Source organism: Canis lupus, chromosome 21, assembly GCF_048164855.1.
Source record: "Canis lupus baileyi chromosome 21, mCanLup2.hap1, whole genome shotgun sequence".
Classification (NCBI taxonomy): domain Eukaryota; kingdom Metazoa; phylum Chordata; class Mammalia; order Carnivora; family Canidae; genus Canis; species Canis lupus.
Window position 1 is genome coordinate 48,981,935 of NC_132858.1, and position 13,223 is coordinate 48,995,157.

Genomic DNA, 13,223 nt, shown 5'->3' on the forward strand with positions numbered 1-13,223 from the left:
AGAATAAAAGAAGCAGATAATAACAAGTGTTGACAAGGATGGAGAAATTAGAATCCCCCTATGCTACTGGTAAAAATGCAAAATGTTACAGCTGGGGTGAAAGACAATCCTGCGGTTACTCAAAGGGTCAAGTGTAGAGTGACCATGCGACCCAGCGCTTCCAGTCTTAGGTATCTACCCAAGGCAAATGAAGACCTATGTCTACACAAAAACTTCCACACAAATGTTCCTAGAAGCAGTAAACATAACAAAAAGTGAAAACAACTCATATGTCCAACAACTGTTAAACATCCCCCCCAAAATATTAAAATACACATGGATAAATATGACATGAAATACACTTATGCTATTTTGAAGAAAATGTTACAACTTTGATGACAGACAGAAAAGAAGATTTTATTTTATTGAAAAATAGGAACTGTGTATTTGTGTAAACGTAATTTTGTGCTGTGTGGGTGCATAATGTTTTGGAGGATTCAATATTGTAAACAGATTTCTTCCCAAGTTATTTTAAAATGTTAGTTATATACTTTTCACAGAAATCTTAACTTTCCCCCATTTTGTACTTGTTAATAGGACTCTAACGTTTACCTGAAATTTAAAATTACTGGAGATTGCCTTGATATTCAAGAAAAAAATTAAGAATAAAGAGAAGAGATTTATTCTACCACATATAAGGTATTATCAAGCTTTGGTACATGTTAAGTACGAAGAGGTGGATATTCTAACTGAAGAAATCAAGGACAAAATTTAATATATCATCAAATTTGTATACAAAATAATTGAGGACAGAAGCCATTATTGGATAAATTATAACAAGACGACTGGTAAAAGATAAAATTCAGTTTCTGAAATTACATTGAAATAAATTATAAATTGATTTAAAAAATTCAGCCTACCTGAAATATAAAGCCACAAATGGACTAAAATGAAATGATCATAGGTGATGCCAGTTAACAAAGACCATTGTAGGAATGAAAGCTAGAAAATAAATCACAATTTAATGTGTTGGAATATACAAAAATGTAAATCTGTGCATCAAAAGCATTAAGAACATTTAAGGTGAAATGGCAAAGGGGAAGAATTTGTGCAAAAGATAAATGCTTCCTATCTATAATATGTAAAGTGCTCTTATAAGTCACTAAGAAAAAGACTACCCAAAACATATAAATAACGTATATAATCAATTAATTAAAATATCCATTTGTGAAAACATGTTGCTACATACAAATGAAAAATAAAGTTCAAATTCACACATAATGAGATATTATTTTTTATAGAGTTGGAAACTGGAAAAGAATAATTGATGTTATCAAGAGTGAAGTAGAATGAAATTCCCAAAAATTTTTGTTTCACTATAAACTTCTATAACCATTTCAAAGAGAAGTTATGCTAAGGGAATAATTAGTGATGTCAAAAGACTAACATATAAGGACATCTATAATTGTATTATTTATTTTTACCAAAAGTGACTAAATAAGGCAACCTGAATTGTCCCAAATAGAGCATGTGCCCAACAAATTATGATAAGGCTACAGGCTTGAAAATTATATAACCACTAACAATGATGATTCCAAAGAATTTAAACATATGAGAAATACTCATGATATGTTGCCAAAAACTTTATGCATACAAATTCAGTGATTCTCGTGTGTACACACATATGCACACGCTTGCACACACATGCACAAACACACGCACCAAACCATTTTTATAAAAACATTCACACATTAACCACCAAAAAAGTTTATAATGATTACCTCTAGTTAGTGGTATCATCAATAATGTTTATATCCTGCTTTAGGTTTCAAAATTTTTCCAAATTTCTCTAATGAACTGATTTATAAGCAGGAACTAAGTGTTAAAATAAAAACAGAAAATTTTAAATTGAAGGCATTGCATAGAATATTTACTGAGCATATACTATGTATCATGCACTGTTCTTGGTGTTAGGACTGCACCAGGGTATAAATGCATTTCTGCTCTCTAGAACCTTACATTCTAGTAACAGATCACACGAAAACATCTTCCCCGGACTTTGCTGCCAAAAGGAATATGTTTTAGGGTTTCAAAAAGCAGCTAGCACTGAGTGTAGTATCTTCGTCTAACTCAAGTAATGCAGAAGGAATTCTCTATGTGTGAACATTGATTGACTCTGGACTTCTCACAGGTAAGCCACAGGTTTATGTCCTAGTGATCCGATATCTGATGCCACAATGGATGACTTAAGTCCAGACCCATTCTCTTTCTTCAAAGGTTGTAATCCTGTTGTTTCCAAAGCTTGGCATTTCAAATGTCTGTATCTTTATAGAAGATTCATAGCGTCTCTGCTGCATGGTGTGTGCAAATTCATTATTAGTCGTGGATCCATAAAGACATGCCTATTTACAACCAATGGAAGGAAAAAATACTTATCCTATCAATTCTGTGTCACTTAAATAAATTCATTTATATCCACATTCTTTCATCCACATAAGGTTCTAAATTTCTGGAGGACGGGAACCCTAGAGGCTACTTTGAAATTTGCACAGACACTAACATAAACACATTAATTCTTAATAAAGACTCTAATGCTTTAGGATGATTAACACTGGGTTACTCAGTACAGAGTAGAGAACTGCACAAATTACCTGATTGATGACTTACCTGGGGTGGTGTACAAATATGCTCTTAAAACTTGCCCATACATGCTTTGCAAGCCATGCTGAAAATCGTGTTTCCAGACTCTTTACACAAAATAAAGCAGACACTGCCAAAGGAAAAAAAAAAGAAAGAAAGAAAGAAAGAAAAGGAAAAAAAAAAGAAAAGAAAGAAGGAATGAAAAAGGAAAAGAAAGAAAGAAAGAAAATTGCTTTATTCTTAGTCAACAGAATGTATACTCTTGCATTGGAGCTTCTGTTACTGCAGACACACAAGGTAATTATAATGTGTGTTTCTCTCTTTTATGCCACGGTATTTATGGAAGAAGAAATAGTCAGGGCTAGATTATTTTTACATCCATATATGTATTGAATCTGCGAAGAAATGGCTTATAGTAGCCCCATATTTTATTTGTTCTACCGTTTTTCTTTCTTGGGAAAAATAGATTATTGGCTATTGTGGTACATGCACCATTTTCCTTAATTAGGACACATGCTCAGTTTAGGAGATCTAAGAAATATCCCCTAAATCTACATATGGCTCAGAAGAAAATGCTTTGACTTCCTAAAACCAATATTTTAACCTTTTATGACCAGTATTTTAACGTTTTCTGTAGAGCTTTTATTGTTTTTTTTTTTTTTTTTTTTTTTTTTTACTTTTTAAAAGATTCTATTTACTTATTTGAGGAAGAGAGGAGAGCACAAGCAGGGGGAGCAGCCGAGAGGAAGAAGCAGCCTCCCACTAAGCAGAGAACCCCATGCAGGGTTCAATCCCAGGACCCTGAGATCATGATCTGAACCAAAAGCAGACACTTAACCTACTGAGCCTTCTGTAGAGCTTTTAAAATCCTTTCTGGGGGCTCATTTTCAATGATGACAGTTTTAGTAGATTTGGCCGGAAACAAGGACTGCTGTTCAAAACTAACAAAACCTACTAACACAGGTGATTCTCACATGTCCTAAAGGTAGGGAATCACTCTTTGAGATGTATTAAGAACTCTTCAAGGATTTTAAAATCATGTTAGGAAATTACCAGTTCATATGATGAAGATTTTCCATATAATTTAGGTATATCGATTTAGTTCAACCAATATCTGTCAAGAATCTATTATATACAGTCACCTTCCTCTGACTGGGGAAGACAAAGTTCTGCTAAACACAAAACAAAAACCTATTGCACAGTGATCCTAATAATGAAACTCTGAGGGAGAATCTGATAAGATCTACAAGAGATGACAAAGGTGCTATGAGGGGGTGGAAGAAGGAAGGGAGTCTCATCGTCCCACAAAATCATGAAGAGCATTATTAACCAAGTCGTTGAGACAGACATTGAAGAATGAGTGAGAATCTGACAGGCTGAAGTGGCAGGGGCAGGCCAGGGCAGGACCCCACAGGAGGAAGGAAGGGATGGATGGGGGGCAATCTGGCTGAAGCTTAAGTAGAAAAAATAAAGTGAGAAAGTCCTTCTGGGAAATTAATTCCATAGGCAAGAACTCAGTCCAAGGAAATGAAAGAAATTCCCTTACCACCACAGAACTTAATAAAAACTCATTTTCAAAGAAAGAGCTCAGAGAAAGGAATAGTAAAAACAATGGAATGAATTGGGGAAAAAAATGGAGATTTGCAGTTAAAGAAACAAAATAAGGGACAAAACAGCAGCACTGGAAACACATATATTAGACACTATAATAAACCAAACACGATGTCTGAAATTTAATTATTGAAATAAAAGCTTTAGGTAAGGGTTGGTGCAGAGGGGAAATAGAAAGAAAAACCCGGAACATTTAGATAGATGACACCATATTTCATTAAATCAAAGCTACCATCAACTGTAAGACACATCGTTATTTTATGTACCACTCAAAAAGGGAAAAAGCACTGCCAATAATTACACCATGACCCAATGCTGTCTTATTTCTTAGCATTTTTGTATTTACTGATGGAGCTCATTTAATCATAGACACAGATTTGTTTTATATCACATATGGTTCTGGCACCTACGAAAAGGATACATTATCAAGATTTATAACTAGATAAATTAGTTAAGACATTCCTAGTTTCTCGCATTGTGTCCAATTGTCCTCAATCACTTTTCAATTCGGGGTTGTTGATGTCTGTGTTTTTCTCCATCTCATGTCTCGGTAATACAACATAACACAGCATCATGTAATTGTGACTGCTATCGCCTGGTAAGAAAATGTGGCACCAAGTCCTTCTGCCATTGATGAGTCTTTGTTTCAAAGATAACCCAACACACAAGTGACAGATGTACTTGAATAAAGAAAAGTTCAAAGAATGGGTTCTTGAAAATGTATTCAAGTTGTAAGGGCAAAAATTCACTTAATAAGGTATACTCTGTTCCAGAAAAAAAAATTTCCTCCTGACATGGAGGAAATGCTGATTAAGTCACCACATTTCAAAAATAGGCTATATAGTATATTATTTAAGCATGAGGAGCTGGCAACAAGACTGCCAGAGTTCAGATCACAATCCTTTTAGTTATCATCTGCGTTCTTACCCACAATCCATGCTCCCTCTCTGTGGGGTCAAAATGTCTATATCTCAGAGGGTTTTCGTGAGGATTCAGGAACTGTCAGGAAGGCTGCTCAATAGCTGTTTGGTGAAAAAAAATCCTTCAGAGTTCCACCCTGGCTGACATGGAGTAGCAGCAACTGGATTTACTCTCCCTCCTGAAACTAAACCATCAGACCAACTCTATGCAACAAGGATTTTCAAGACTTTAGATGCACCCTTCTCTTCCCGGGCAACAAACCACAGTGATACCTGAGAGACCAGAAACAAATCAGATGTGCTCTACAACTGCCTATTTTTTCTTCCTAGGGAAAGTTTCTATGCCATAATGTAGAGGAAGGGAACCCAGACAGAGCCAGTGGTTTCTCTGAGTCGAGGAGATGGAGATGGGCTTCCCTGGGGTACACAGGGCAGAGGGTTGGAGAGGGGACAGCTGCCCCGAGGGACTCCGGAAATCAGCGAGGGATCCCCCTCCAGGGTCAGCTAGCTGAGAGCCACGGAAAGGATTCAGGAAAATAATTTCTGATGTTCATACAGGGCCAGAAATTGTTCTGTACCCAAGAGGCAGGTTGGAAAACCTCAGAAATCATGGGCCTTGGGGGACAGTGCTCAGATGCCTCAATCATAGGAAAGAATTAGCTCTAGACCAAATGGGCTCTGGGCCAGCCTAACAGAGCTTGGACGCAACCCAAATGTTCTCAATGTGTTTAATGTTTCTAAATAATTCCTTTGGTGACATGTCTGACCAAATCTTCTGCCCATTTTTTTCAGTTGGATTTTTTTGTTGTCTATCCTTGAATCTTAACAGTTCTTTATATATTTTTCTAGTTTTATTGAGATATAATTGAAATATAACATTGTATTAAAGCATACAACATTATAATTTGGTGTGAATATATATGTTATATATATCACAAAATGATCAGTTAACATCTGTCAATTCACATAGCTTCATTTTTTTTTTTTTTGTGATGAGAACTCTTAAGATCTGCTCTCTTAGCAACTTTCGAATATAAAATACACATATTCTAGTTACAAGACCTTTTCAGACATGTGGTTTGCAAATGTTTTTTCCTGGTGTGTGGTTTGTATTTTCATTCACCAAACAGTGTTATTTTGATAAATTCCAATGTATTGACACACACACACACACACAAATGTTCATAGCTGCTTTATTTGCAATAGCAAAAACCTGGAAATAATGCAAATGCTATCAATAGGTGAATGGATAAATAAATTTTGGCGGACTCATACGGTGGTGTACTACTATTCGGTAATGAACTATATAAATATCTGAATGAACTATTCACATATTCAACAACTTGGATGCATCTCAGAGTAATTACATTCAGTAAAATAAGTCAGGCCAAAAAAGAGGGGGTACATATTGTATAATTCCATTTATATATAACTCTGGAAAATGCAAGCTAGTGTGCAGTTGACACAAGCAGGTCAGCAGTTGCCTAGAGAGGGGAGATGGGAACAGGATGAAATGATTATTAAGAGGCACACGGATACATTTGGAGATGGTGAATACATTTATTATCTTGATCGTGGTGATTATTTCATGGTAATACACATTTTGAAACTTATCAAATTGTAAACTATAATCATGTACATTTTATTTTATGTAAATTATACTTCAATAAAACTCTAAATATTAGTTATTCAGTCATCCAAGCATAAAAAACAAGTACTAAGAAAGGTGGGAGACGAAATCAAGCTAACCTCAGAATTCTCCATCACCATATAACTTTATTTTATTTACTTAGTGCTTTTATGAAGATGGTTGATGGGCTTTTTCATGTACGCAAGAGCCCAGAGGCTATAGCATCTAAGGTAATTTCTTTAAAAGAAGAGGTAAACAATTGCAAATCACTACGAGTGAGATAACTGTTACAGGCCAGTCCAAGGTGCTTCTGGAAAGTATCTCAGGGCCCTGATCCAGTCCGAGTAACTGGGTAAAGACCAGTCTGGGTAGAGCACAACTGTGCTAAGATAAAGAAGTTTCCTGGGTGCAGAGGAGTAGGAGAGTGTCTTGGGAAGAGAGAACATGTGCAAAATGAGGTTTTCCCTTACTGTGAGCCAAAATTTGCACCCACGGAAATGGTGCCAGTTGTAGGAAACTCCATTCAGATGTTTAAGGGCTTGGCCAAAGTCACACTAGGAAGTGACAAGGAGTAGTCAAAACCTAAACAGGTTTGACCTATTTGTTGGGGCGGGGGGGGGGGGGGGGGGGGCGGTTGACACATACTATATGATTTAGCTACCTGAGCTGAAAAAGGGAAGAGTCACCTCACCATCAGGAAACTCTTAAGAGACATGCAGGAGTTTCTTTTAAGAGAAAATTAGCCACCCTTGGCGCATGTGGGTGGCTCAGTCAGGCAAGCATCCTACTCTTGGTTTCAGCTCAGGTCCTAATCTCGGAGACATGAAATCTAGCCCCACCTCGAGCCCTGCTTGGGCTTCTCTCCTTCTTCCTCTGCCCTTCACCCACTCTCTCTCCCTTTCTCCAGCTCCAAAACAAGAGAACATCAACTAATAAAATCTTAAAAAAAAAATTAGCCACCCTCATGAGCATAGCAGAATGTGAAGCGTGGTCAAATCACCACATTGTTCATGTGAAACTAATGTAACACTGTGTGTGCCGAGTCCATATATGTAGGTCTATATAAACTACATATATATAGACTTCCAGGCTTACTCAGATCTTACTGGAAAAAATCCAAACACATGTGCATGCCATACAAAAGCCCGCATCCTTGGTGCGCCGCTTATTTTTCTGCATGGATCCATCCTTTTTTCCTCTGCATGTTCCAGCCAGTCATGCCCAGCAAGTTGCAACTTCCATTTTTTTTTTAAGATTTTATTTATTTATTCCTGAGAGACACAGAGAGGGAGAGAGAGAGAAGCAGAGACACAGGCTGAGGGAGAAGCAGGCTCCATGCAGAGAGCCCCAGGCGGGAATGGATCCTGGGACCCCCGGGGGGTCATGCCCTGGGCCAAAGGCAGATGCTCAACCACGGAGCCCCCCAGGTGTCCCAGGTTGCAACCTTTAAATGCGAGGCCTCCAGGGCTGCTCCCTCTGCTGGAAAGGGCGCCCCCCACCCCCAGTTCCCCGGAGGCTGAGCTCCCCCAAACCTGCCCCATGCCCCCAACAGTTTTCAGGCTCTGAAGGCCTGAAGGGAGAGAGGCCTGGCCGTCAAGCACCTGCCAGGTGCGCAGCCCGGAGGCTCCAGGAAGGGCCTGAGCCTGGCCTCAGGGGGGTCCACCTGCAATGTCACCTGTGATTGCAAGTCTCAGCGCAGAGGAAAGCGGCCTGCGGGAGGCCAAGCTGAGGACCCGGAGGCGAGGGCCAGGGAGGACGGAGCGGCCTGGGTACCGACACCTTGCAGTGTCTGCGCTCTCCAATCACAATTGCATTCAGAGCGTTTAATGTGTCCTTTAAAAAGGCGCTCAGCAGTCTGGGCCCAAAGCAGTCCTGGCCCTGGCTTGCAAATCACTGCCTTCCGCGGGGAGGAGCAGGGCTTAGGCGGGAATCAAGGGGCATTCAGGGAATTCAGCGCTGTTGCTTGATTTAAGCCCGGGCCTTTCCAATTCTGAAAGCTGCGCTCTTTCCATTGCATCACTGCTCTCCAGGCTTTGGGACTTCGCCCCGAGGAGCTGCAGACAGGCATTTGCACAGTCCTGAGCTCCTAATTAACAGACCAGAAAATGCACTGGCGGTCGTGGGGGAGAGGAGCGGCCAGGGGAACTCTGCAGCGTGCAGACGGCTGGCTCTCCCGGGAGGCCCCAGGCCTGCCCCCCGGGCTTGGGCTGCCGAGCAGCCACCAAGAGGGAAGGTGTTTGACTTGGGCCCAGCACTTTCAGGAGCTGCCGGTATCAAGTGCATTCGTGGGGTCCCTTCACCTCAATAGAGGCAGAAGGTTCTGGATGCGGTGGTTGTGCACAAGCTCGGCAGCGATCTGAGCCACTGCCCCCCCCCACCCCCCACCCAGGATAACAGGCACCTGGACCCCGCCACCAGAGCTGTGTAAGGCTAATGCACGCAGACGCTGTGGGCTTCAGCCTGTCTAAAAAGGCAGGGAGCTTGCATGGTATATTAAATTCACTGAGTTTTACAGCGAACATCTGGCCTCAAGGACAGCTGTGGTCAGGTTTAGAGAAAGACTTCAGTGAAAAATGGGAAAGTCAAAATATTTGAGCCTCTCTGTTTGCACTAAAGCAACTGGTTAACCAGTGGGTCTGCAACGGGGCTTAATATTTACTAGTTTCACTTTGCTTTAGGGTGAGAGTAAACTTCTCAAACAGAATTCAGCATCATCCCTTGGATCGGGGGAGCCTTATTCCCCGAGCATGGTCTTTTCTGCTTGAGAAGCATATATTTTTATTGTTAGAAAATTAGGAATGTGTCCCCTAACATTCCTTGAGGTTTGCTTCCCTTGGTACCATTTGGCGCTTAAAGATGAATAGAGATAGTTTAAACAGAGAGTGTGAAAACGATCAGCTTTGAAGCAGCCTCCCTGCATCTCTGAGATCTTGAATAAAAGGGTATTTAGCATAAATAACAACTCTTAATCATAACCATGAAAGCCAAACTGAGGGGTTTTATATTCTATGTAGAAAAGTTGCATCTCGAAACTGTGGAGTGCCTTCAGTGGCCTGGTTCTAATCTGTCAGAAAGCACAACATGGATTTAATGTGACCCTGAAGGATATAAGGAAAACAGGGCTTGCCCTCTGATCCTCCATTTGAAGCTCGTCGAATTAGTCCAAGCACATTTGAAATGAATCAAGATGGTTAACATCTGCCTCTCTTTATTAGAAAAATTCTCTTTTTATTATAAATAAACACTTTGTCCGGGTATGATTGTGAATTCCATTAGTCCGTGGACTTGTGTTTCCAGAGCAACTTGAGCATTGGGCCAGAAGCACAAAGTGTGTTCTGAATCTCTCTAGAATCCATCAGTGAACACAGATAAAGGAGCACATAATTAGCTGGTACACTGCAGGCTTTTGCCTCATCCTCGGGAGCAGCTGATCCAGCTGCACTACAGAGCCTTGGAACATTCTCTTGAGTTTCCTGACATGCATCACAGCCGAGTGGAGCGGAGGCCCTTGGAGCTCCTGAGAAACCTGCATTTCACTAGTCATCAGAACCCAGAAGAGGCCTGCCACACAGTTGCAGCCGCCTCAGTGTGGGTGTCTCCCGATATCAGGGGAATAAAGTAGGCCCAGATGAGAAAGTCCTTTAAGGGGCTTGGACGCTAGAAAATAGGACTTTAAAGAGAGGTTGTGTCCCCACCCCACACATCCTCCATCGTCTCTCTCCTTCTGCTCTCAAGAACGTACAGTATGTAGCCTTCTTATTGCTCTTCGGGGTGACCACACTGCTGCGGCTTACACCCCCTTTCGTAGGTAAGGCATAATGGGGTGGTCCTGTGAACTTAGGAGAGTTGTTTTTCCCTAAAAGCCGGAAAAATTAAGTCTATTATTGGGAGTGAACCTTATTCATTGAGAGAACTATTCTCTCCCACTCTTACCTTACCCTCGCTCTAGGAGACCGACTTGGTTTGAACAGTACACTATTACATATGACTTTGGACATGATTCTTCACTCTTTTAGGACTATTTCTCTAGTTCAAAAACAATACAACATTAGCCTCTGAATAGTAATCTCTGTAGTGTGCCTTCACTTACATTGTATCATTCGTGCCTCCTGATTACCCTTATGGTCGAGACACGAGCAACCCATTGAACCCAGGAAGAAAATTCAGGTCTCATATCTGTACTTGCTAAGATGTAAAACGGGACTATTATCTAGTCTTCCTGTTTCTCAGTGCTGTGCTCATTTCAAAGCACTAAATTCAAGGCAGCTAAAAAGAGAGAGACCAAGGATCTTGAGAACCATTACGATCCTATAAGGCCTGATTTTGATAGATGTCAGACTACGTAGTACCTAGATCAATGCACTGAAAATAAACAAAAAAGCTAGATGAAATATTTTTTTAAAAATCTTATTAAAACAACCACTCAATGGTCAGGCTATAAATGCCTCGAGGGGAGGAAACTGTTGTCTGTTTCTTACACCGGTGCATCCCCAGCACATAGGAAGGTTGCTGGCATATCGCAGGCACTCCATAACTAAGTGTTGAGTGATGGCTTCGGTGAGCCAGCAAGGAAATAATGAATACTTGCGCCAAAATCTAAGTGAACATGAGAACCTAGAGAGGCAAGCACAGCAGTTCATCCAGTATTTGTACCTTGAAAAGATTTGCAGAAGCTGACCATTTAAGTTTTTATGATCCTGTGTGGTGCAGAGGCCAGAAAGTAAAGCACAGGTCCCTTCCAAGTAGGAGTCGAATGGGAAATCTACCCCCATAAAGTGAGAACACCAAGAGGCTATATCTTCAGTGTGAGAGTAAACTAGAAATCAACTCTTCCCCACCTTCCTACCAGCAAATGGCAAAAAAGGAAAGAAAAAAAAAAAGGAGAAAAAGAAAGAACATTGCTTGTCTCAAATCTTGGCACTGAGTGGAAGGGGAGACAAGACTGAGAAATTATATTTATAAGGTAGCTTTCATGTGGATTTGCTGCCCTAATTTCATAGCATCTGGATGGCTCCAAAAACTTCAGATGGAATTGTTTAAATAATCCTAGATTGGATTCCACCTGGCAGAGGAAAGCAATAATCCCTTTCAAAAGTATCTACCTTTGTCTCAGTTCTTACAAGATTTACACACACACACACACACACACACACACATGCACACACACAAGTCACAGAGGAAAATTAGCAGCTCACATTGTTAATGACTAAGCAGATGAAGAAACAAGGTATCTTTGAGTGAGAAACAGCAGGGTTGAACACTCTATGTGAAACTTGGACACAGAAACAAAACAGCTACATTTGCAAAGTTTATGTAAATAGAATATACAAGTTTGCATAGGCAGAGAACAAAATATTGTAAAAAAAATAAAGCGGTTTTGAAAGAAGAATTGATGCTATTAGAAAGGAAACATCTAATGATGAAAATTTAAAAACTCAATGTGTGTTTTTGAAAATAGATTTGACCAAGCTGGAGATCAAATTGGAAGGTTGAGCTGTAGGATTTATGAAGAATATAGTGCAAAAAAACAAAAAGACGAAGAAATAGTAATTATAAGATGGGTAAGAGACACGAAGGACAGAGTGAAAAGATCTAACTTATTCTTAGTGGCAGTTCCAGAAGTACGAGAGAGAAAGAATGTGGCAAGGGAAATGTTGGAAGAGAAAATTATGAGAATTATCAGAGCAAAAGATTCAAGACTTGAAATATGATCATACATCATTTTAACAGTGGGAAACACGAATGCCAAAGCAGAGGTACTAAAGGAAGCAAGAGATGAGAGGCAATTTGCCTTCAAAAGTGTGTCAGACTGACAGCCGACTTCTCAAAAGCCACGTGGAAACTAGAAGACAGGGCAGTGGAATTTTCATTGTTTTAAGAGGAAAAACAAGCAAACAAACAACTAAACACAGGAACTATTCAACCTAGGAGCCTATGCCCAAGAAAAATATTTTTTTCAGAAATGAGGTTGGGTATTTTTAGAGAAACAAGAATTGATAGGTTTTGTTGCCCACAGAACTCTCAAAGGGAAATTCTAAAGTATGTCCTTTGGTTCAAAGGAAAGTAATTTCCACGTAAAGATTTGGAATGCCAGGAAAAATAAAGAGCAAACAAAATAATAATATTGGGTAATATCTAATGACTATTGACAGAATGAGTCTATAATAACTCTTCTGACATAATGAGAAATAATACACACCATAAAAATAGCATACAGTTTGGGAAGGAGGTGAATGGAGCCAAGGTATTCTAAGATCCTTATATTTCTGGGAAGAGGATAAAGATGTTAATGAAATTTAATATTGATAAATGTGCATGCTATAATGTTTTAGATAAACACCAAAAAAGAAAGAAAGAAAGTAAATGTATAATATCCAAAGTACAGGAGGAAAAAGATGGATAAAAAACAAATCCCCAAAAGTCCAAAAATGAAAAACTAAGTG

General features: G+C 39.7%; 1 long non-coding RNA gene across 2 annotated transcripts in view; it reads right to left on the bottom strand.

Moving 5' to 3' along the window:
- Window positions 1-706: 706 nt before the first annotated feature.
- The window catches only part of LOC140613163 (uncharacterized), a 45,514-nt gene continuing 32,997 nt past the window's right edge, over window positions 707-13,223 (bottom strand). Inside the window, exons 3-4 of one of the 2 annotated variants that reach the window (XR_012014324.1) lie at window positions 2,647-2,749; window positions 707-2,381 (exon numbers count right to left, since the gene is read on the bottom strand). This is a non-coding gene — a long non-coding RNA (uncharacterized lncRNA). Of the gene's footprint in view, window positions 2,382-2,646; window positions 2,750-9,969; window positions 10,637-13,223 lie in introns of those variants that run through there. The other variant, XR_012014325.1, reaches the window with a different exon arrangement.